Source organism: Notamacropus eugenii, chromosome 1, assembly GCF_028372415.1.
Source record: "Notamacropus eugenii isolate mMacEug1 chromosome 1, mMacEug1.pri_v2, whole genome shotgun sequence".
Taxonomy (NCBI): Eukaryota; Metazoa; Chordata; class Mammalia; order Diprotodontia; family Macropodidae; genus Notamacropus; species Notamacropus eugenii.
The window spans coordinates 124,264,452-124,290,511 of NC_092872.1; the positions used below are offsets into that span (position 1 = coordinate 124,264,452).

The 26,060-nt window shown below is 40.2% G+C and overlaps 1 protein-coding gene across 10 annotated transcripts in view; it reads left to right on the top strand.

Moving 5' to 3' along the window:
* Nucleotides 1-26,060, top strand: part of TLN2 (talin 2) — a 565,589-nt gene that overhangs the window by 44,652 nt on the left and 494,877 nt on the right. Inside the window, exons 1-2 of one of the 10 annotated variants that reach the window (XM_072612903.1) lie at nucleotides 5,281-6,746; nucleotides 15,224-15,904. The exons of 7 other annotated variants lie outside the window; for them this stretch is intronic. The gene's annotated coding sequence lies outside the window, so the exon portion shown is untranslated. Of the gene's footprint in view, nucleotides 1-5,280; nucleotides 6,747-12,466; nucleotides 15,905-26,060 lie in introns of those variants that run through there. 2 more of the 10 variants (XM_072612928.1, XM_072612917.1) reach the window with 2 other exon arrangements.

Here is a 26,060-nt window from a genome sequence, read left to right on the forward strand (position 1 = left end):
GTTCCTTCATCTATAGGGATGACTGCTATGCTCCTTACTTAAGCTGAAGCTGATCGCTGTTGAGTTTTAAAGATATATTTGTTTTTACACTTCACTCTCATTTCCTGCTTTATCTGGTTCCTGTCATATATGTTTGATGTAGATATAATGTTTTGTTTCCAGAGTTTATTTTAAGAATGACAGTAGGAGCTGCCTTGTAAACTTGTTGGAAAATAACGTACACGAAGCTGTAAACTGCAGCTACCACGCTGTGAAAGTGTCTAAACTGTTTTAAGCACAATTTCACTCCTTTCCTGTACCTCTTCACGGTGGATGGTTTACATCTGGCTTGGATATTCACAGTGCATACACACTTCTCTGTATTCTCCCCCACTAATGTTTGAGGAAAGAAAGTTAAGTGGAAATCAGATTCTTTCTATTCCTTTTAAAAATAGTCAGTCACAACCCATCAGTTGTTTCTGATGAGGTAGCCACTAATCATTGGTTGTGTGAGATGTTCTAGGTCATCTATACTATATTGCATATGGGGAACCCAACACGCCATCTTTATTGGTCATATTTGTCTTATTAATTCATTCTTTGGACCATTCTGCTTAGTAGTGATATTGTATAATAGCTAAAAGTGCTTAAAGTAGGGCTTGGCAACTTTTCAAATGTGGTATGCCAATGTTCTAATCTCTCCTTTTCGACCTTGAGGTAGGAAAGGGGATGAGTGATCAAGTGAATTTTAAATTCTGTTAAAGAATGGTGAAGGCAGCAAAGTGGGATTTGTTAGTGACCTCATCATACTCTCAGTTTTCCTGTTCCTACTTTATAGAGGTGAAATGAAGGTAGACCACTTTGTTTTATGTACAGGGCAGCTAGGTGGTGCAGGGGATAGAGTACCGGGCCTGAAATCAGAAAGATCCAGACATATACTATTTGTGTGACCCTGGGCGTCACTTAACCTTGTTTGCCTCAGTTCCCTCATCTGTAAAATAAACTGGGGAAGACATGGCAAACCACTCTAGTATCTTTGCCAAGAAAATCCCAAATGGGGTGACAAAGAGTCAGACAGGACTGAAACAATTTGAAAATAATAACAACTCTGTATAAAAAGGTTTTAAAGTCTTAGGAATGAAGGCACTATTTAATCCAAGTATTATTAGTCAACTTTGTATTATAGCCTATGTAGCAATCTTACATAATTTAAAACTTGCAGGTTTAATTAAACCCTGTGTTGACAACTCTAGCCACTTTTTTCTTATTTAGTATGCAACCTGGAGCATAATCTAACAGAGAAATCCTTTGGAACCCAAAACTTTAATTGCCACCCTAAATATTTGAACCAAAAAGAAGTCATCGTTTCCATTTCAGACATCAAGTTAGAAACTAACAGAAACTCCGAGGCAAAGTCAGGAATCTGGATAATTCTGCAGCTTTTGAGTCAGGTCTTGCAAGATAACATTTATTATTTGAATTGCTATGACTTTCCAAACTATCCCATCTACCTAAGTTAATTACCAAAGGTAATTCTAAAATTAAAGCTTAGCACAATTTGGAATATCTGCGCATCTGTTTAATTTCCTTAGCAAGCATGTGATTGAATTGTATTACCAGTTATTCCCCAGAGCAAGCATATGCTAGTAAATTTTTAACAACCGGCTTCTATCCCCTCCCCCTAAGAAATGCTTATGACTTGCTTTAAGTTTAATCTGTATTATTAATTAGACAATTAATTAGACAATCAATACAACGACTGAAGCCTTGATTTGTAGTGTTTACCAATTTCCAAGGCACAAATATTCACCCTGAAAAATTTAACAATTGGCTCTGAAGCTGCTACAAGCAGGCCCCAGCACAGCTTTTCTTCAAAGTAATGAAAAGCATTTCAGTGCTTTTCGAAGAAGACAATATAAGGTTCAGAATGTAAAAGCTGCTTGTCCAAAGTCATGGGATGATTTATTCTTAAAACTGATTTTAGTATACGAATTTTCTGACTTCTTCCCCTGTTGCGACGTAGCAAATGTGAAACTTTTCTCCAGTGTGTACATAGTGATATCCTAAAAATAGAATATACAAAAGTTCAAAGTGAGTAAAAATAAAAACGAACATTTTCATAATCAGTTTGGGTATGAAATTGTGAACATTTTTACTTGTATTTACAAGGTAAAGTAGGCTTTACTATCGGTGTGTCAAAGTAAGAGAATTTTCAAGACAGTTTTATTGACTTTGTGAGAAATATAAGGGTGCTTGCTAGAGACAAGACTTAAACACAGGAAATAATTAGGGAACAATGCAAGGCTATCTCTCTAGGAGTGAATTGTGTGTTACAGACATGAAATTTCTGTAGAACGTCATTGAAGACAATTAGTTTCACTTGGGCTATAGGAGTGCAGTCTTTGGGACCTTGGACAAATCACTTCGAGTAGATAAATCTTTAGAAGGCGCTTCTAATTTTAGACTGATCTTATGATCCTTGTCTAAGGGTCTCCCTGTTGGTGGTGGGTTTTGTTATCAAGAGTACAGAGCCCTTTGAAGACTCTACTCAGAATGAGACCTTCTCTTAGTACCAGTGAAATTGTTGTAGTTAGGTTGTATTGGTAGATCATCTTGGCTGAACATTCCTTGGAGTATCTTTGAAGCTTAATTCACACAGAGATATAATTCTCTGTTGTGGAATAGATATTGTGCTTTTTCCTTGAAAATGGGTTGTCTCTTCTCATTAGATTATAAACTAAAAGGGCAGAGACTTTCTTTTTTATTAATTGTATCCTTAGGGTTTAGCATCATGCCTGGCACATTGTAGATGCTTAACAAATGTTTATTGAATTGGCTTGGCTTGAACTTCACAGTTTTTGCTAGATGAATAGTAGAAAGATAGAGAAAAAAACCTTAATATGTTGGAGTTGTTTCTTAAGGAATTTTCATCTTTTTGATAATTGTTTTTCTTTTCACAACTTACCCGTAGGCACTATGCTAACTGCTGGTGCTACAAGTGAGCAAGGTAGACCTCCCCATCCCCCAGAAGCTTACATTTTTCATGGGGCAGCTAGGTGGTACAGTGGATAGAGCACCAGTGCAGGAGTCAGGGGGACCTGAGTTCAAATCTCACCTCAGACACTTGACACTCACTGGCTGTGTGACCTTGGGCAAGTCGCTTAACCCCAATTGCCTCATCCTGGGCCTTTTCCAGTCATCCTGGTGAATATCTATCTGGTCACTGGATTCAGATGGCTCTGGAGGAGAAGTGAGGCTGGTGACCTGCACAGCCCTCCCTCACTCAAAACAAAGTCAAGGGCAAGTCATGTCGTCATTTCTCTGATGGCATGGTCTTCTTTGGCAATGAAGGATGAACACACACATTTTTCATGGGGGAAGACAACGTTTACCTGGCACATGTCCACACAGAGTCGATGGTTGATTTTGAAATGGTGGCCAGGAAATAAGGTTGAGGCTTGAATGTGGGCAACATAAAGAGAAAATTCTCTGTCCAAGGCCAGGCTTCCCATGGCAAAGTATAAGGTTTTGGATGATGACTGGAGTTCAGGACCTTGTTTAGATTTGATGCCTATATTTGAAGGGGACCTAGGGGAAAAAAACATTACAATGTAAAGAGGATTGAACTTAACATCAGAAGACTAGGGTTCAGGTTCTGCCACACCAACTAAATAGCCTTGTGCTCTTAGGCATGTCATAAGCTCTCCAGATTCCAGTTTCCTCATCTGTAGAATGGGAATAACGATGTTTACACTTTCTGTGTCACAGGGCTATTGTAAGTAAAGTGTTTTGTAAACTATAAAAGTCAGCGCACATAGACAAGGGCTTTTTCTATTATAGGGAAATAAAAATGTAGTTATTATATTGATTTTAGTAAAAAGAAGTAGAATGGAGGAATGACCTGGTTATATAATATTAGGTTCTTCACTATAGGAACAGAAAGATTGTTACAGCCTTAGGCATAAACATATAATGAAGCTAGAACAGCCCTTGGCACATATTTGTGGATATAATTTGACTGCACGCTGGTGACATATTAAACATGAAACTAGATAATTATGTAATTAGTCAATTGAAACATGTGTCCTATCCCCAGGACACCAAAATAATTCCTCAGAGGTTGAAGACTGAGTAACTGTGCCTGTTATTTTTTTTTCCTGTAGGGTTGTGTAGTTGTGTGTATGTATTTTTAATGATTCAATCCCAGAGGGTCCCAATGAAGCTTGAAACTTTAGAAACCAAATATCTTTGATCAGGAGCTTTTGGTTTGGGGGTTTTAGGTGAGGTTTAATCAGCAGAGCTGAGAAATGGACTCATTCAGCAATTCAATCAAGCTGCATTCATTAAGTAGCTTCTATGAGAAGAGACCTTGTGGTAGGTGCTGGGAATAAGGATCAATCAGCCAGTCTTTAAGAATCACCTTCTATGGGTCAGGCCTTGTGCTAAAGACTAGAGCTACAAAACAAAGGCAGAAAAGAGTTCCTATCTTCACAAGGCTTACGTTCTATTAGAGGAGACATTATATATTACATGTTGAGCAGTATAACATGAAATATGCATTATATACATAAATGCCAGATACATAGAAGATAAACTGAGGGAAAGGGGAATGAGATGGGGAGAGGAACCAGTAAAGGGAGGCCGGGAAAAGGCCTCCTGCCAGAAGGAATTGTTCAAGCTAGGTCTTAATTCTGAGATGCAGAAGAAGGAAGAGAGAACTTTTCTAGTCCTGAGAAACAGCCAGTGGAGTGGTGTGTGTAAGAAACAGCAAGAATGTTGCACTGGACAGGGTGGAACAAGGATTAGTTACAGCTGAGAATACTGAAATGATAGGAAAAGGTAGTAGCTTACTTTGTTCTACTGGTGGGCACGTGTATATTGATAGGTAAGGCCAAGGCAATTGGAGGAGGCAAAGCCTACTTAGAAAAGCTTTGTGGAAAATATGGGAGCCAAACTGAGATTTAAAGAAAGATAAGAATTCCAAGAAGTAGAGGTAAGGAGCAGGGAGAGGAGAGACAGAGAGAGAGAGAGAGAGAGAGAGAGAGAGAGAGGAGAGAGAGAGAGAGAGAGGAGAGAGAGAGGAGAGGAGAGAGAGAGAGAGAGAGAGAGAGAGAGAGAGAGAGAGAGAGAGAGAGAGAGAGAGAGAGAGAGAGAGAGAGAGAGAGAGAGAGAGAGAGAGAGAGAGAGAGAGAGAGAGAGAGAGAGAGAGAGAGAGGAGAGAGAGAGAGAGAGGAGAGAGAGAGAGAGAGGAGAGAGAGAGAGAGATTTCCTTTAAACAGTTTACATATTCATTCATTTATTACATACTTTAATTACTTATTTAATTAAAAGTTTGGGTCTCCCTATCTTGCCCAGACTGGAAATGTAGGGGGTGATTCATTGGCTGGATCTGATTCTAATCAGTTGGGTAGCTTTTTGATGTGCTCTGTTTTGGACCTAGGCTGGCTTCTGAGGCACCAGCCTCGTGTCCCCATCCCCTCACTTTGGGGACACCCCCCACCATGTTAATACCACAGCTCAGAGCTCCAGCAGGCTCAGCCTCTCCAGCAGCAGAGATTATAGGCACGCTTCACCAGGCCTGGCAGCAGTTGTCATTCTCTTGGGGGGTGGGGAAGGAAGCCGTAAGTACAGAGATAAGTAAATATAAACTATGTGCAGAGTAAATACCAGGCTGTGTCTTTGGGAGGGGAGGAAGATACGAGCAGCTAACAAGGCCCTGTAGGAAGCAACATTTGAACTGAGCCTTGTGAAAGAAGCTAGGCATTCTGGGAGGTTGAGGGAGGAGAGAGAAGTGTCTCTGGCATGGTGGACAGCTCGCATATAAAGGCAAGTGGATTGTTTGGGGTGAGGGTGTGGGGACAGGGAATGGAGAATGTATGAAGGAAAGTCTTGTTTAATAAGCCTGGGCCAACAGGCTGCAGATAGAATTGTGAAGAACATTAGAAGTCAGGAGGAAATTGTATTTGATCCAAGAGGAAAAGGAGCTTTAAAAGTAGGGGGTGTTTCACGGCTGGACCCAAGCTTTAGCAGCATCACTTTCGCAGTTTTGTTGAAGATGAATTAGAAAGGGGAGAAGAGGCTGGAGGCAGGGAAACCGCTTGAGAGACTCTTGCAGTGTCCAGATCAGGATGAATACAGTGGTGGCCTTTTCTGACTTGTCCTCATCTCATCTAACCTTGACAGTAATTTTACCCAGACCTTTTTGCCACTTTCAGAATATTAACGGAGAGGAGCAAACGTTGTGATTTGGTCCTCCTGTGTGAACGAAGGCTGGTCTGAGACTTTGTAGATACTTTCCCCATCACCCACCATGAACAATAAGTCCCCTTTTAAGCATATTATAGATTGACAGTGAATCAGCCCAACCCTTCTATAGTATCTAAGATCCCTCTGAAATGGATACGTTGATGTGTCTGAAGCTTCTATGGAGAATGAGTCTAATTGTGATTTTTAAATGAGTATTCTGTACGGCAGGTCTACGTTCTAATGACTGAACTATGAGCCTTCTCTATTCTTAACATGGCATGCACCTTCTTTAGAGTTGCTTTAATCAGAGGAAAACTCAGGGGTAAAAAAACTGAACAGCATTATCAAAATATAACTGCATCTTCCATCCCCACCAGGTTTCTGTTGGAAACTTTCTCATTTCCCACAGTGCAAAGATCAATGATATCAGTTGTCTGATGAGATGACAGGATTCATTAGAATATATTAATGAAGTAATGTATGAAGAATTTGCTTTGAAAATTATGAAGAGCTATCCCAACGTAAGTTATTGTTGAGTTATTTCAGTCATGTCTGACTCTGTGATCCCATTTGGGGTTTTCTTGACAAAGAAATTAGGTTTGCCCTAATTTTTACAGATGAGGTACTGAGGTAGGCAGGGTTAAGTGCCTTGGCCAGTGTCACACAGCTGGTAAGGGTCTGAGACTAGATTTGAACTCAGGTCCTGACTCCAGGACTAATGGTCTATCCATTGTGCCACCTAGCTGCCCTCTACAAGTATAAGTCGATGATCCTCATTTAACTTTTTTAAATTGTCAGCTTTTGGATACTGTGGAATGTGAGATTTTGAACTCCTAGTGGGACAGGGCCATCTTTATTACCTGCCTTTGGGGTTGCTTGCCCAGTGGTTGGCCTGGCTAGAGAAGCTGATTACCTGTTCCTGCAACTGCTGCAAAAACGCTGTCTGCTGGGGATGTCAGGAATTTCAGTTCCTTTTGGAGATACCTTAGAAAGCAGATTTTGAGAACTTTCAGATTTTCTTGTAAAAGTTTCTGAACCCTGAAAATCCTTGGAGAGAAAAGCATTCATTCTCTTCTTTCTCCTCCTCCTCTTTCTTCCCCCTCCTTTTCCTCTCTTTCCTCTTCCCCTCCCTCTTTTCCCCTCTCCCTCCTCCTTTTCCTCCTTCTCCTCCTGTCTTTGTAGTCATTGTAAGTTCTCTTCTCAATGTCTTTGACATAATTTCTGAAGTAGATGTTATGCTGGTTGCCATGACTTGGTATCTTTTTTTCAGATGACTGTAAAAAGGGACATTGTGAAATAAGCCCCAGATTTAGGGTCTATGGTTAGTTTGATGGGAGGAAAACAAAAACCTCATTAAAGAATTCAAGCCAGTTCCTTTGGAAGGAAAGAGAGAATTAGATACACGCCCTTCTGGGAGAGGAAAAGGGTGTTTGCCAGTTGGTAATATTAGATTAACGGAGGAGGGAATATGTATGTATTTTATTTGTACACATGTATTTACTTACATACATATGTGCAAAATGCTATATAAATTATTAATAATGATCAATTATTAACGTCCACAGGCTAATTAATAGCAATGCAGTAACGACTGATGCTTTGATCTATGTCCTCAATGTCTTTTAATTAGTTAGTCCAGCAGTAATCATTTATTCAGTGCCTGCTAAGCGCCAGGGATACAGAAAGTGACAAAAGACAGTCTGTGCCTTCAAGGAGTTCCCAGTCTAATGGGGGAGACAACATGAAATGAACATGCAAATCAAGCTATAGACAGGGTCAATAGGAAGTAATTAACAGGAGGCACTAGAATTAAGAAGAGTTGGGAAGGCTTCCAGTAAAAAGTCAAAACAGGAATTTTGGTTGGGACTTCTCTAAGGGAAGCCAAGGAAGTCAGTGGTCAAAGTCGAGAATGGACAGCGCCCCAGACTCAGGGGATAGCCAGAGAGAATGCCTGGAGCCAGGCTATGAACTCTCTGTTCTTGGTACAGCCAGGAAGCAACTGTAAGTCAGGTACATGACCTTCCATGTTTGCTTTTCAAAGGAAGGCAAATATAGTATAGTGGGAAACGTGCTGAATTTGGAGTCAGAAGACAGGAGTTTAAATCTTAATTTGGGTTAATACCTGTGTGACCTTGGGCAGGTCACTTTGGTTCATTTTTCTCATGTGTAAAATGAGGTTGTGCTAAATGATCTTCAAAACCCTCCCTGTTCCAAATCTTGTCCTTCCAACAGTCTTAATTCTCTGTGCTCTGTTAGGAAGGAGGCTCCAGAATTTTAAAGCAAAAAAGGAATATAATAGAACTGAATAGAACAACAATATATGGTATGATATGTGACCGTCACAGCTGGGGGCTGGGGGGAGGTTGGGATAGGGGCATGGCAGGGGGCAGGTGGGGGGGGGAGAAGAAAGGTTAACCCCTTAGATCTCTCCTGTTGGATTTTTTAATTTTTGTAATTAGTTGCTAGTTGTGAGCCTGCAATATAAGGAAGTCATAGGATTGTAGATTTAGAAAATGTGCCACTGCTTCCCCCCCTTTCCATCTACTTGCTATGTGGTCCCATGGATTGATTGCTAGGCCTAGAGTTAGGAAGTCTTGAGTTCAAATTGAGCCTCAGACACGTTCTAGCTGTAAGATCCCAGGCAAGCCACTTAACCTCTGTCTGCCTCTGTTTTCTCATCTGTAAAATGGGGGTAATAGTCGCTTCTGTATCCCAGGGTGGTTGTGAAGCTCAGATGAGATAATATTTATAAAGCACTTAGCACAAACAGTAAGTGCTATTTGAATGTTAACTATTATTATATTGTATCAATTTATGTATATGTGATCTCTTAGAATATGAGATTCTCAAGGACAGGAGGGACTTTTGTTTTTTCTTGATATCCTCAGTACTTAGCATAGTGCCTGACACATAGTAATCATTTAATAAATGCTTATTGTTTGGTTGGTTTTGGAAGACACCATACAAGTCAACTAATCTAACCCAGTCCCTTTATAGAGGAAGAAACCAACGCCCAGAAAAGTTAAGTGACTTGTCTGAGATCACACAGGTATCTGTCCCATTGTATTCTGCTTCCTGTTCCTGTGATGGGACAAACTGACAACAGAATGGGCCAATTACCTCCTGAGATGGTGAGTTCCCGGCCAATAGACCTTTCCAGAGATGACCATGACATTGGTTTTTTTTGTAAGATGAGGTATTTGCTTCAGGAAATAGGTTAGACCTGAAGACCAACAAGGTCCTCTCTGGCTCCCGGTTCCTGTGACTTGTGCTCACTCTTCCTTGCCCCCCACTCTCCACCCTCAGTCCTGATGCATCCAGTTTTCGCTGTTGCACATATGAGCCTTAATCCTTTGAGAAGAGAAACACTCCCACCTCCAGTGTCATCTTTCCCAAAATCAGAGTCTGGGCACACCTTCTCCCTGAGGGTTTTCCTGATGAATTAATCAGTAAGCATTTATTAAGAACCTGCTACGTGCCAGGCATTGCACAAAGCACTGGGGTTACAGAATGAAGTAAAAGACAGTCCCTGGCCTCAAGGAGCATACAGCCTGTAAACAAATATGTACGAAGCAAGCTATGTATAAGATAAATAATTAGCAGAGGGAAGGCACTGGAATTTACTGGAGAAGGCTTCCTGTAGAAGGTGGTATTTTAGTTGGCACTTAAAGGAAGTCAGGGAGATCAGTAGTTGGAGCAGAGGAGGGAGAGCATTCCAGACATGGGGGACAGCCAGAGAGAATACCTAGAACTGAGAGAGAGAGTGTCTTTTTCCTGGAACAGCCAGGAAGCCAATGTCACTTGGATAGAAGAGTTGGGGAGGAAGGTGTAAGATGACTGGAAAGGTAGGAAGGGACTGGGAAATTCAGAGCTTTGAATTCTAGACAGAATATTTTGTATTTGTTCTGACAGCAGTAAGGAATCACCAAATTTATTGAGATGGAGAGGTGACATGACTGAACATGTGTGTTAGGAAAATCACTTTAGTGTTTGAATGGAGAATGAATTGGCATAGGAAGAGACTTGAGGTAGACAGACCTCCAGCAGGCTGTTGTGGTATTCAAGATGAGGTGATGAGTGGTGGCAGTGTCAGAGGAGAGAAGAGATCCTATTTAAGAGATTTGTAGAGATGACAGACCTTGGCAATGGGAGGAGGTATGCGTCAGATAGCGAGGAATCCAGGATGACTCCTAGGTTGTGAGCCTGAGGGACTGGGAAGATGGCATTACCTTCTACAGTAATAGATAAGGTAAGAGGAAGACAGAGATTAGAGGGAAAGATCATGAGTTTGAGATGTCTACTGGACCATCCAGTTTGAGATGTCTGAAAAGCAGTTGGAGATGTGAGCTTAGAGGTTAGCGGACAGTTTGGAGGAAAAATGGTAGATTTGAGAATCATCTGCATAGAGATGGAATTTAAATCCATGGGAGCTGATTAGATCACCAAGCACAGAAGGGTGGAGGGAGAAGAAAAGAAGGGTCCAGGATAGAACTTTGACGGATGCTTAAAGTGAAAGGATGTATTCTAAAAGGGGATCCAGCAAAAGAGACAGAGAAAGATTGCTTAGAGAGGCAGGAAGGGAATCAGGAGAGAGTGGTGTCCCCAAAACCTAGAGCTAAGAGAATCAAAGAAGTTGGTCACCAGTGTCAAAGGCTGAAAACATATTGAAGGGAATGAAGACTGAGAAAAGATGGTTGGATTTATGCTATAGAGCCCCCCCCCCCTTTTTTTTCTTCCCCTCATATCATGCTTTGGAAAAAAAAAAACCAGGTAGAATACAGCACCTTCATATAGCATCCACCCTCTAACATCTCCAACAATATTTAAATTTTCATTTTATTTTATTTTTTACTTCAAAGGTTAATGGATAACAGCAGAGTCAGCAAAAACTCAGCAGTGATCACAGCCAGAAATAATTCATGCTACATCAGACAGTACAACACATTGATTTACAGACCTTAGGGTGTAGAAGGAAGAACAGACTGGAAGGCATGTAGGCCCTCCCCCCAACCTCCCCTTCCCCCATATCTTTCTGTACATGATCTAGTTAGAGTAACAGGATTGCCTCCCATTCAGCTCATCTTGGAAATAAAGAATTACACTGATCATAGCTTAATGAACTGGGACACGAACGCATTCAGAGAGCCACTGAGAGCTGGGTCAGAAAGTCAAACATTTCCGGCGATGTCTGGCACTGTCGCATTCTTTGTTTCTCTTGAAATATTCGACTTCATGACCTAATCAGTCTCTAGTGCAGCACGTAGTTATTATTGCATGCAAAAGCAAAGGAATGAGCAGAATGTAGGGGTGAGTAGAGAGCCAGGAACGTAACCTTTGGGTCAGAAAAGATGTGAATTCAAGTCTTCCTCTGTGTGAGCTCCAGGCTGTGTGACTGCAGGCAAATCACTTAACTGCTCTGTGCTTGAGATGACTCCCCAAGATATGATCTTTATTGGTGAGACGCACCATTACTGACCTTGAGACTTAGAAGAGACCTACCTCCAAGGCCATATAGTCCTTACTGGGAGTTTCTTACCCCCGTGAAACCATTGGTTCAGAAAAGAAACCAAGGGACCTCTTGGGGTCATGCATTCTATCTCCTTGCTTTTGTATTTTTAGGAATATAGTGAAGCTGTGTGTTAAGCTTCACTCTACAGAAATACGAATGTCATGATGATAGACTTTCCAGTTCCCTCCTTCTGGCCCCTCTTTCCTGTATATTGGATCATGAAACTTAACACCCAAATCCCCCCCCCCAAAAAGGAAGAAAGAAAACCCCAAGTCTCACAGTTTAGCCTTGTGTCTATATTGCTTTTTCAGACATTAATGAACTCATTTTCTCCCTCTCCCCTGAGTTCCTATTTCTGTATTCTGGCTGATTTCACACTTACAGTCTGACTTATGTACTTCCTGTTCTTTCATGGAAAGGCAGCATAGCTTAGTGGATGGAGTGGTCTTGCAGTCAAGATAATTTGGGTTTAGGTTCAGTCTCTGATGTATGTAGTGGCCTTGTGATCCTGAGCAAGCCAATTCATCTTTCAGTGTTCTGGGCAACTCTCAGATAGTCTAAATTGAAGATGAGAGGCTGACCTGCCATAGTAGAGGGAGTTTCCTCACCGTTCTCTGACTTTACATATACATATTATATATGTGTGTGTGTGTGTGTGTGTATATATATATATATATATATATATATGAATTCACTGTATTTCTTAGCTCTGCAACCCCCCCCCAACCCTCCCCCTCCACAATCAGGGTTAAGTGACTTGCCTAGGGTCATGTCTTCTCTGTGCTCCTCCCCCAAATCTATTTTAAGGAAAATGCCCAGGCCAGCTAGACACTCCTTTATCCCTCAATGGGTTGCATTCCTGCATCTCCAGGCTTCTTTCTCCTTCATAACCCAGCAACTTTCTTAACTTTCTTACCCAGCATGATGACTGTAGCCCTGCGGGCTCTTCCTCTCATTGGTCAGTTTTTCCCAGAACCTCTCTTTTAATGAAGGTGCCTGGGGTGCGAATGTTAACTTCTTCATCCTCTTTGGAATCCATTTCTGTCTCTCCATACTTCTGTATGCACTATAATCCAGCAGCTTTCCATCCTGAAAGATTCTCATTCATATATATTATGTGTGGATGCATGTGTGTATGTTTGCATGTATGGATGCATGTATGTGTGTATATATTTTTTCCTCAACTCCTCCACATACCTGTAGCACTGAGAACATGGTGAATGACCCGTAAATACTTAGCTCGTCCATTCATTCTAATTTCTTTACTTTAGGTATAGATTGAGTTGGATTCAGGCCAACATACCCTTTCTTAAATGTTTTCTTTATTTTTAGGGGTGGGTGAGATATTTGATATAATAGGATATTAAAAATAGGTATTAAATTTGGGAAAAGTGTTCCTTTTTTCCATAAGACCACATATCCTAGGAGCAATTCATGAATCCTTGCTGGTTGACTTCATTCCATAGGTGTAAGGACTGGACATTTCTAGTCTCTTTGGTCTAGGGAACTTCCAGAAGATGAAATTTCCTCTTACCAGTGCAGATAGGAAACATCTCTATGGCTTAGAATCCTGGAAAGTTGTGCGGACCCTTGAGCTGCTAGGTGACTTGTTCAAGGTCACATAGACCTTGTATCAGAAGTAGAACATGAACCCAAGTCATTCTGACTCCTAGGCCAGCTCTCTATCCATTACACTTCCCTGATGGACCTCATACACATTTGAAATATATTAGAAAATGACAGGGATATTTGCATCTTCAGTTGACTTTAACCAGAGATTTGATGTGTTGAACAGGGATGTTCCAAGCTTGACCAAACTAAGAGTGAGGTTCCATAGTGAATTCAGATGACTAGCCAAAGCCATGGACACTCTTTTTGACATGGCTCCTTGATGATATCTTGCCTATATTTTTCCATTAGGAATGCCTTATAGCAGAAAAACTGATATGCCACACCAGGATTTCTATGGGTTAGTTATTTCTGAAAATGAATAGGAGCTGAATCAGTGTCTATTTAGCAAATGTTGGAGGGAGTGGAGGGGAAAAGGAGAAGGAAATATGCATTTATATGGGACCTACTATATACCAGGGCCATCGCTCATTGTCCTGATCTATGTCTTGCCACTGGACTCTCTCTGATGACTCTAGAGGAGAGAGTAAGACTGATGACTTTACACAGCTCTACCTCACTTAAATCCAATTCACTTGCACATCAAGACACCACCCGTCTCTTGTCATTGGCCTCTTCAGGAACAGAGGATATATAACAACTTTTGGCCATGCCGTCTTTTTGGTCTGGCCCAACTTGTCCCTTTACCCCTTTATTGCTTAGCTAGCTCTTTGTCTCCCTTGGTGATCCTTGACAAAAAGAGCTTTCTTTTTAATCATTTAATTGATCAGTTTGCTAATTTGACCGACCTTTATCAATCGCCCCAAATCTGTCATCACAAAATGTAGCGTTATTAGATAATCCTGACCAGTAATGGAAATTGAGCTGTGGAACATTCCCTGGAGATATAAGCTGTAAGAGACATCTGTATATCCTTTGTGACCTGATAATGGTGAGAAAACCACTCACCATTAATTTCCTGTCTGTAAGCTAGATTTAGATTTCCATTGCAACCCTTCTTTCTCGTTAGCTTTCACCTCCCTAGCCCTTTCTTTCCCCTCCTGTTCTCGGTAGCAGTATGGAGTTGAATGACCCCAAAAATGAAGTGTGCAAGACCCTTCTAGGCTGAGGTCCTCTGATTCTTGATGTAGCAGAAAAAGAAAAACGGTACCTTTTTAAGATACTCATCACATACTGGCTTTTATTATTTTTGCACCTGATAGTAGCTACTGGTGTGGCCTTGGGAAGGTCATTTACCTTCTCTGGGCCTCATTTTCCTTATTTATAACATGGATTATAATGAATACCATTCCATATAAAGATTTTATATAAAAAGCTATCTAGTTACTATGAAATTCATATAACCATTTCATTCTCTTTTCCCTGACCTTTGTGTGACTTCAGGGACTAGATTGGCAGGGAGGAGGATTTCTAACCTTTGCTCTTATTCGAGCCCTTGGATATATGCTTTTAGTTTGCAACATGACTTAAAAATAATTTAGCAGCAGTATCTTAAAAAGTAATAAATTAGGTATAACCACTACTTTCATAATGGAGGAAGTTAGAATTTTGTTTTTGAAAGTGAGAAAAATAACATTTAAAGTTTCTAAATTTAGTAGGAAGGGAAAATTAATCGATAATTTGATTTTAAAATAATCTGCTTACTCAATTCACAAGGCTTTAGCTAACGTCAATAGTATATCTGTTTCTTTGTCTTCTTTCCTCTTGCGCCTGCAGACTGGATAGTTCAATAAGTACCTGTTGAGAAATCACTCAGTCGTTCATATTTGTGTGAGTTCTCTATATATCTATAGGGATAAAAGACTGTATCTGTGATTTAAAGAGAATACTCAAATGAGGAAATGCCCTCTCCCATTACAGAGCAGAGGTATACTGTCTCCATAACTTATAGTCTCAATGACCTGGAGCTCCTGGGGGCTGGGGGATATGTGGAGTCAGAAGAGCCAGCTTTATATCTGAGGTAGGACCTGAATCCAGACCTTCCTTACCTTTATACACTGTGCTATGCTGGTCTCTTGTACTCTTTCTCTTGTATTTTAGATATCAGATTTTTATCAGTGATATTTGATGCGAGGATTTTTTTTCTTGATAGCTTTTCTTTTATTGGTATTGATTTTGTTGGTGCAAAACTTTTTCAATCTTCGAACTTTCATTATAGAAGACTGAAAAACTTTTGCAAAAACAAAATCAATTTTTTGTTTTTGTCTTTGTGTCTTTTGTATTTACTTTTTTCCTGTTTGGTTATCCCTCAGCCATGGCTGTGAAAGATATCTCCTTCCATTTTTCTCTAATTTAAAAAAAATTGATATGACCTTTTATATTCAATTCTAGTATGTCTTTGGAATTTATTGTGGTGCATGTTGTAAGATGCTGGTCTAACTATTATTTCCACTTTCTTGCTTTCCCAGTAGTCCTTTTCAAATGTGGAAGAAGGAAAGAAATTGGAGCTGAATATTCACAGCATTTGCTTTATCCTCTGCTCTTAAGAGGCAGCGTGATGGTGTATTAAAATCAATGGACTTGGAGTCAGTAGAAACTCAGGTGTGCATCTTGACCCCTGGTGCTTCCTATAACTGTGTGATTAAAGACAAGTTACCTCACTTTGTAGAATTTCCATTTTCTCGTCAGAAGAAAAAAGGATAATAATATCTACAGTGCCTTCTTCACAGGATTGTTGTGGTATCAAATGAGATAATAAAGTGCTTTCTTGAAACCTTAAAGCACTACCTAAATATCCAGGTTGTGTTTGGGATTGCTAGATTTCAACCACCACTTACTCAGTCATCTGTTAAGCATCTGCTGTTCTCAGTGTCCTGCGCTGGGTGCTGGAGGGAAGGGGAGTAGAACTGAGCTCAGATAGGAGAGCAAGAATCAAAAATCACAAAATTTCAGGCTTTGAACAGACCTCAGGGGCTGTATAGTCCAACAGATACCTGAAAAAGAATTCCATGACTACAAATTCACTTGGTTATCTAGTCTCTACTTGAAGACCTTCAGTGAGTTAGAACCCACCACCTTCTTAGACAACCTGTCTCCCTTTGGATTGCTGTAACTGTTAGGAGCTTTCTGCTGACATAAGACCTAAAGATGCTTCATCAGCTTTCGTCCTCCCACTGCACCTGGCTCTGTTGTCTTGGGTCCAATAGAGCAGCTTTTTAAAGTACTTGAAGGCAGATATGGCGTGTTGCCTCCCTTGAACTATTTCTGGGCTCAAGGGCACCAGCCATGTTTCATGTCCACGACGGTCCTACATGGATAGGGAACATAACTTATGGCAATGTATTTATTTTAAACAAATTCTATTGCAGCCAAAAAAGTGTCTGGGTGTCTCATAGAATTCATTACGGTGGAATTGTACCTGTAACAGTTTGAGGCTAAGACTCAGACTACATTGTTGAATGTAGACCTGGGTGAGGCTAGAGCCGGCATTTTGGTGCAGAAATGAAGCTCTGAGAAGGGAAAGATGAACATTTTGTGAAAACTTATACTTATACTTATACATACTGTGCATTCTTTACTCCCCAGCTGCTAGCAGCAACAAATGCCTTTTAATGGGCACTGTGACTTTCTGATAGCATTATAGGTCAAAATAATGAATGTGTAGCCCCCCCAATATTTGGAAGTATTTTTTGAAATCATCAAAGAATTTTTGCGTATTTAATCTAATTTAGTATCAAGTGCATGTTGTTATATTTTAATTAGCAACATCTATGCTAATTAGTATAAACCATAAAGCACCATAGGAATATGAAAGATACTCTTAATATGAATACTTTTCTCATATTACTAGAGCACTATATGATTTACCAACTACCTTCTTCATAACGACCTTGGTGGGGTAGGTGAAATATTTTAAGTCATCAAAAAATTTTAACTTACATATTGAGTTTAATTCATTGAGCATTTACTAGGCATCTACTGAGTACCAGGCTCAGTGAAAAACACAGAAGATACAAAGCCAAAGGTGATGTAGTATGCGTAGCTTTTTTTAGGGGAGCCAGAACCATGATTTCATTGTAATAGAGAATTTTGTGGAGAACTTCCAGGAGCCCTGCAAAGTTAGGTGACCTATTCCTAGTCACATAGCCAATGGCCATCAGTGGAGGGACTAGCCTATGGCTCTTTTTAACTCTGAAGATGGTCTTTCCTTCCAGTGGGGGAAAGCTCATTAACCAAGATGCCCTGTTTTCTAACCATGACAGATAAAATAATGAAATTAAAATGTCTTAGGCAAGTAAGGAATAATTCAAGGCAGTTAATAGGACAAGTGTTCAAAGGAAGTAAGTGTGATTAATTGCTTAAGAAATTGTATAGAAGAGGGAGAGGTTACTTCAGGCTGAGCTGGAAAGAGAAGGCTTCATGGAGGAGGTGGATATGAAATGATCACTGAGAGATGCCTTAGATGTGCACAGGTATAGATTAGGTGGGGGAGGGCAGTTTTGAGGAAACGGGGTTTGGGGTCAGGACTAACTTCTGGTATAGACAAGTTCACAGAAGGAAGTGAATTGTTAAAAATTCTCTTAAGATTTCTCAAACTGGGTTCTCCTTCAGAGAGGGGATGATGCTTCTGTCTGTGCTAACCTGCCATCCTGACAAACTTCTAAGCATCCTTGGATGTCACCGGTGGGGATTTCCCTGCTGCTCCTCTTTACTAATGGGCTGTTCTATTTTTTGCCCATGCTGTCTCCAGTAGCAACAAGCTGATTTCTAGCTTCGCATTGCCTGACATGCCACTGTGATAGGGCTTGTGTGACAAAAATAGACCTGAATTCTTGCCAGGAGCAGGTATCTGGATGGGAGTTCACCTTTAGTTAGTACTGACTTGGGTACTGTGTTTGAGGTATGGTTGATGTTTGCGCAGTTTTAGCTGATGCTAGATTTTAGATGAGCACATCCATAGCAAAGTTAGCTGAGACAAAGACAATACTTGTTCACTTTGGACTTTTGAGCACACTAGAGTAAAGAATAATACAATTTAAAGTGTCCCTGATTTTATATATCATTTCTCACACACACACATACATCCCCACTCTTTATAGAATTAAGTAGTAGTAACTATTGGGTTAAGCCACTAATTTGTAAATATAGTAATGGAATTGTAGAATCACATAGAAAATAAACTGGAGGGGAAAATGTAGCCTAGATTAGGAGTACTGGAGGAAAACTATCGTGGTGATGTTTATTTTTTTTTTAAAGCTACACATAGTCTTTCTTTTCACTCTTCTGACAGGTTGATTACTTCTGATTAAGGACCAGAACATTTGCAATCCATAGGGAGAAAGACATTTATGTTTCAATCATACAGCCAGTTTTTAATCATAGGAAAAACTGCTGAGTGGAATGATTTTGTTGTTTGTTTTCTTTTTTTAAGGGCAGCATAAATCATTTGAAAACTATATAAAGTGTTATATGTAAGTAATCTTCTGTGATTAGTAAAAATAATTCAACGAAGCGCATTTGGACTTGTCACCATGCTTCTGAGGTAAATCTGGCCTCCCAGAGCTGGTCACCAAGAGAATGCGCATTAAGAGTCAGTCCAGAGCCAGGTACTGACCTAGTTTAAAGGCACCTTTTCCTTTCCAAAGCAGTTGGAAGGACCTCTTCTGCTTTCTTCTCTTGCAGCTAGGGACTTACATTTTTCCCTTCTGAAATGATGGGGGTGCATTGTTCTCATAATTTTTTAGGGCAACTGACTAATTTCCTTTGAGCTCTTCAGTAGTCCCAAGTTTGTGGTTGTAGGATTGACTTTTAGTAGCAAAGATGATTGTGATTTTAATATAAAATTGGGAATTCTGAGTATCAAACTCCTTGGCATTATGCAAAAGAAAAAATCAGTTGACATAGAGCCATCATTTTATAGTCCTGAAGTAAAGTGACAGTTTAACAACAGAAAGTCTTTACATTTTAAATGAAGTAGGTTAAAGTTTCTTCACATCTCTGGGTCTAGTTCAGGGGCTCTTACGAGTAGGGTGGGGAACCTGGGGCCTTGGCCTAAGATCTGTGGATATATTTCAGTCATTAACTTGGATTGGGGGAAAAATTACACCTTTATTTTCACTAACCTCTCACTGAAATTTATCATTTCCTTGAATTTTGAATGTTAACAAGAAACCATATTGGTGTTAGCAGTACCTGTGACTTTTTCATCATAATGCTTGCTTATCACATTACAGCTGTATAATTTTAACTCATCACTACTTCAAGATTACTGAAATTATTAGATCTGTCACTATGTATTACTATGCCACAAGTTAAAACAAATATTTTGGTAACTGTTTTAATATAATTAGGTTTTTTTTTTTTTGTGGTAATCCAAAATATTCTGCTTTTTGCACTTAAAAACACTTTTCTGAGAAGAAAAAGTCCCTAGGCTTCACCAGACAACCAAAGGGCAGACTTCCCCACCCCACCCCCCATCTAGGTGAAAGTGGGAAGGAAGCATATGGACCTGACTTTAACCTTATTGGAAACTGGCTATTAGAACTTGGCATTTCTTCCAGGCAGAGACTGAAATAGACATATGATAGGTCAGGATTTAGGTGTACTGGCTGGGTTCCAGTAGAAGTTTAGAAATCCCTGGAGGCCACTTACGGTGCCTGGACCACTATAGTACTGAGAATCACTGTCTTTTCAGTTCCAAATTCTCGTCTTTCTCTGTCCCCCTTATTGCCCCTTTCCCCCAAAAAAGAATCCTCAATGTCATAGAGAATGATGAGAAGATTGGAGATTGAGACAGAACCAGGCAAATTGTTTTTCTCCTGTCCATTCAAAATATAGAGCGGGCAGTTCCTTAAAAAAAAAAAAAAAATCACCATTCCCTCCCTTCCTCTTGCTTCCTTCCTGCTGTTTTTCTTTATCCCATTGTAAAAATAATTTCACTTTTCTAGAGTTCTTGTATTAAAAATATGCTCATGGGTGAGTGGGAAAAAAAATGCCTCTTGTTTTGAAAACCATCTTGTATAGCTTAGCAACATTACCCTTTCATAGTCTTTCTCTCCTGTTCAGAAACCTGCCTCCAAAATAAGTTTTTAAGTTGGTATTCAGAATCTTCCACAGTTTAGTTCTAATATGTTTTCTGAACTTTTCCCCAAGAGAAGCATTCTTCTCTAGCTGGATTGGTTTACTTATTATTGTCTCTACCTTTTGGATTCCCTTTTTGTTTACTCTGTTTCTTCCCTCACTCAGTCACCGAATTCTAGTCACGAAAGCCTCCGAACTTAATCCCACTTCTTCTGTGAAGTCTGCTCTGCCTTGCTTTTTTTCTATCCTGTCTTCAACTGTGTCTTTCAAAGAGCCAGGGTCCCCAGGGTCTCCCACTGCATCCTAGGCCGTCTCCAGTTGTCCTGATAAATATCTGGCCACTGGACCCAGATGGTTCTGGAGGAGAAAGTGAGACTGGAGACCTTGCACAGCCCTCCCTCACTCAAATCAAAGTCAAGCACAAGTCATTTCATCATTTCCTCGATGTCATGATCCTCTTCGAAAATAGTGGACAAACACATTGGGTACTGACATATTTTTTAAAATCTCAGTTTTAGAGCTTATCTATTTCAACTCCTTTATACATTTTACTGATGTTGAAATTCAGACTCAGAGAAAGGTAGACCATTGACCAAGGTCTTGCTCCCTTATTCTCTGGCTTGTGTGCAACCATACATGCAAATGTACAAATACATACACACACATATGCACATGCACACACACACACACCCCAGTTAGTAAAAGGGCCAAGATTTGAACTCAAGACCTCTGATCAAAAGTTCCTTGTTCTTTCCACTGGACCATATATATTGTACTGGATGATAGTCCTTGAGATTTGGACCTTTTTTTTTAATAAGAAATTATTCTTTATTCTCTCCATAGTGCTGCTTTGCAATCGTTTTTGTTGTGGTGGTTCAGTAGTTTTCAGTAAAGTTTGACTCTTTGTGACCCTCCTTGGGGTTTCCTTGGCAAAGATACTGTAGTGATTTGCTGTTTTCTTCTCCAGCTAGCTTTACAGTTGAGGAAACTGAGGCCGGCAGGGTTCAATGACTTGCCTAGGGCTACACAGCTAGTATCTGAGGCAGGATTTGAACTCATGAAGATAAGTCTTCCTGACTCCAGGCTGGCACTCTATCCACTATCCTAGCTGTACTTGCCAGTAGTACTTTTTATCAAATAAGCGCTCAGATTGTTATAGTTGGATTTCTGTGACAAAGGGCTATAATGATTATTACTCACTAGAAGGAACAAGTTTCAAAGCTGATGATTTTCAAAATTAGCAAACAGTACTTTTGTCAAACTGCATTTTGTTAAAATTAGGGAAATAAGATATGGAGGGCTGGAAAACCTCCACGATGTCAGACCATGTTGGTTGATGTGTCAGTTTGTTTTGATGAACCGTTTTTCTCCTCTTATTTTTTGTTACAAGAGATGGCTTACTGGGCAGGGAATGGTAGAAAGATTATCTTTGGAATTGAAAGTGAAGTAAAAACAAAAGATAGCCATAAACGTTTTTAAAGCAGAGTCACATCTTTGGGTTGGTTCTTTGAATGGTGCTTGCTTATCTCCTTCCTACTTATTAGATCTGAAAAATAATTTTCAAGTGGTGGTCTCCATTTTCATGATTAGCCATTACTGGACATTTAAGTTTAACTTGGTTAACATAGAACCAGTGCCTGCAGTTTCCCATAAAGCTGTGGGTAACCCTTCTCTAATACTGTTCATCAAATGAAAGTATAGACTCCTCTGGCAAGGTGAATGAGCAGCTTGTTCCCTTGGATGGGCTTGACATGGACATCTTGTGGTGCCTGATATGGAAACCTATGTCTGGATGTAGTCTGGTGGACATTATGTCATGATGCCTCCTAAGGGTGGAGCAGAGCATGGTGTCTCATTTAGCATTTAGGAAACATTTAGCAAGTGAAATTCAATCTATGGCCCTTTCACAAATAGAAAGGAGGTCCGCATCTCCTTACATCTCTTTCGTCTATGACTTCTATCCCAACCTGTGTCATTGGCCTCTTAGTCACTAGTGTATCATTTAAGCAGCTGTTAAAGCCACTCAGAATGCTGGCCACACCAAAAAATAGAAAAGATCATTTCAGGAAACTGGTGAGAAGCTGATTTTTATTTTTAAATTAAGAGTGATCGTTGAGATAACCCCATCCTTGATTAGGAATTCAGCAGCTTCTAGCGTGTCCTCTGTCTCCATATTTTCTTGGAGAAATTCTCTTGTACAAAATCTCATTCAGTCACATTCTTTTGAGTGTTTGCCTATGACAGTGCAGAATTTAGTTGGTTTTTTTAAAATTGATTTTGAGAATACTTTATAGGCTCTGTCTTAGAAGAATCGTTATACTCTTGGGCAGGATTATATCTCGGGAATGGGAAAGGATCTCTGAGACCATCTAGTGTGGAAATCCTCATTTTAGGTCCTGGGCATGTGACTTGACCAAGATCATGTAGGTAATAAACATTAGAGGAGAGGGTTGAACCTAGGTTTTTTGTTCTTTCTTTTCATGGTAACACACTGGTCTTTAGTCCTCATGTGTTAGGAGCACATTTAAAATTCAAAATGCCCGGGTTTTGTTTTAATTTGATTTTACATTAAAAACCCCTCTCCAAGGCAAGCTACTTTTGCTGAAACTACAAATGAGTCTTTATACTAGGTGTTTGTTTTGAGGTGTATGAGAGAGAGGGAGAGGGAGAGGGAGAGGGAAAGAGAGGGAGAGGGAGGAAGGGTAGTAGGGAGGGGGGGGGGTGTCTAAGGACTTTTTTCTAGTGTCTAAAAACTTGAAAGACCTAGGTTAAAGTCTCTTGAAATTTATAAATTAAGGAGCTGAAACTTGCTGGGGTGGAAAGTGAAGTGTCCTCAAGGTGGAGTTCCCTGGGCCTGTACTATTGGAACCACAGATCTCATCCTTAACTCTTGGATTGACCTTTCTGGTTGATCCCATCTTTCTGAACCTCAGTGCCTTGTACACAGTAGGCCCTTAATAAACATTTATTGAGTCGGATAGACTTGAATAGGAGGTCTGAGTGCTTCCTTTCAGAAAGACTACAGATCATCATTCATTCAGTCTTTTGATGTGGCTGCAGCTTCTCCCCCCATCTGGACTAGTTGATGCCAGAGCAGATTAGCTTTATTTGCAGTCTCTATTTCTTTTCCTGGAAGGTTTTTTTTGAGTTAGTTGTCAAACAGAGTTATGTGTTATGTATGTAAATGTCTTTTCGTAACATTACTAGCTTTGAGGAACTGGGAAATTTATAGAACTGAAATTAAAATCCTGCAATTGAAGACCTGGACCCATGCTTGGTCAAGTATGGGATGAACTGCTTAGCTCAGATAGAACTTTTCTTCTTCAGCCCCTTTCCTTTTTTCACTCCTCCCCCCCTTTCTATTTCTCATCTGTCATTTTTATATTTGACCTGGTTTCCCAGAAATGTTGGGATGTGGATTTGTCGGGTTCTTTGAAGGACATTCTTGCATATTCCAAGGAGCCCAGGGGTGGGTCTAAATCATACCCACCCACCCCCACCCCTCCCCATCTTCAATTTTGTTCTGTTAGTTTTCCTGAAATGCTGGCCTGTGGATTTGTCAGATTCCTTGTGGGGCATTCCTACATATTCTGATTTGGGGTGGGGTTGAACTCATGTCCTTCGCCTTCCTCCAGTCTAGTTTTCTTGAAATGTTGGGGTACAGATTAGTGAAATTCTTTATGTGGGATTCCTGTAAATTTCATGAAACTTTAGGATAAGTTTCAAAGGAGGGATGGGGTGGGAGTGAAGTACCTTACTCCAGTCTTAAGGAATGTGATAGAGGAAAATCGGAGAGTGTATTTTTGAAGTTTTGCCCAGGTAATCTTTCTTTAATTAAAAATAGTGATTCAAGTAGGACAAGACTCTAAAGAGCTTTGAGGATACTTTTTAAAAATTGCAAATCAATTTTTAAAAATGCAAATGCTGGAAGAATGGAGCTCACCAGGAGGAGACAGAATACTTCTATTTTCTGTTATTTCCTTCTTCCCAATGTAAATCCAAGGCACCGTTTTAACTAATCCTCTGAATATGATGTATATAGTAACAGCAACCATGGACTTAGATCTTGGAATAATACTAATTTTGTGTCTGTCAAGTCGTCTCAGTCCTATCCAACTCTTTAAGACCCCATTTAGGGTTTTCTTGGCAAAGATATTAAAGTGGTTTGCCATTTCCTTCTCCAGTTTATTTTACAGAGGAGGAAACTGAGGCAAACAGGGTTAAGTGACTTGCCCAGGCTCGTGCAAGTAGTAAGTGTCTGAGGCCGTTTTTGAACTCAGGTCTTTTTCATCCAGGCCTGGTGCTCACTGTGGCAGCCGTCCCAGAATAATAGGTAGCAGCACTTACATAGGCTGTTTTGCAAAGAGCTTTACACATATTATCGCATTTTGTTTCAGTAATGACTTATAAATAAAACCAGTAATAGGAAGAGCAGGAAATAATATAGTTGATGGAGAAGAGGGCTGGCTAGAAAAAGAGACTGATAATGTTGTTCATTTGTTTCAATTCTGTCTGATTTATAATAGGTCTAATCTAAAAAGGTGGGTGAGACCTGAGAGGACATCTAGTCCAGTCTCCTTTTTTTTAAAGATAGGAAACTGAGACCCATGGAAATCAAGTGACTTTTCTGAGTACATACAAGTAGCATAGGGGCAGCTAGGTGGTGCAGTGGATAAAGCACCAGTGCAGGAGTCAGAAGAACCTGAGTTCAAATCTCACCTGAGACACTTGACACTCACTAGCTGTGTGACCTTGGGCAAGTCACTTAACTCCAATTGCCTCATCTTGGGTCATCTCCAGTCATCCTGATTCTGGTCACTGGATTCAGATGGCTCTGGAGGAGAAGTGAGGCTGACACAGACCTCCCTCACTCAAAACAAAGTCAAATGCAAGTCATGTCATCATTTCTCTGATGGCATGGTCTTCTGCTATGAAGGACCAACACACCAGCAGCATGTATCTGAAGTAGGATTTGGTATCTGGGTTTCTCATTTCAGACACTTTCCATTATAATGGCCAAAGTTACATAAATTGTATATTAATGAATCCTTTAGAAATCCATGATTTCATTGTTGTGGATATTCAACTTATTAATGAAGATTTCAGTTTCTCGTTGACTCAGAGTTTCTGTTCTCCAGGACTCGGTCTTAGACTCTCTCTATATTGTTGGTGGTCCTTTGTTGGTGAAGAGGACTTATGACATCAGGAGGGCAATGTCTTGACTTGCTCATGAATTGGATTTAAGTGAGGCAGGGCTGTGCAAAGTTATCAGCCTCACTCTCTCCTCCACGGTCATCAAAATCCAGTGGCAAGACAGAGGGCAAGATAACTGGCCAATGGCCCTGGATGCAGTGGGTGATCTTGACCTTTAAAGTCTTTCCCAAGTCTCAGTTGGTTTGAGGCCATGCCTATTCAATGACTAAGGACACAACTAAGAGTTGTGTTTCTCTACTCATGCTCTCTTGAAAATCTTATCAGGTTCTTAGCATTCAGATATTTTTACATAGATAGTCACCATCATCACCTCCTTGCTAGATCCCTCCTCCAGGATTCCCAAGTACCTTTGTTTTCACATTTTATTGTCCATCCTAAATTTTCCTCTCCTTCAGAACTCCTCTTTCTTTGAGGGTAGCACCATTTTTCTGTTTACCCAAATTCATACCCTCAGAACCATTCT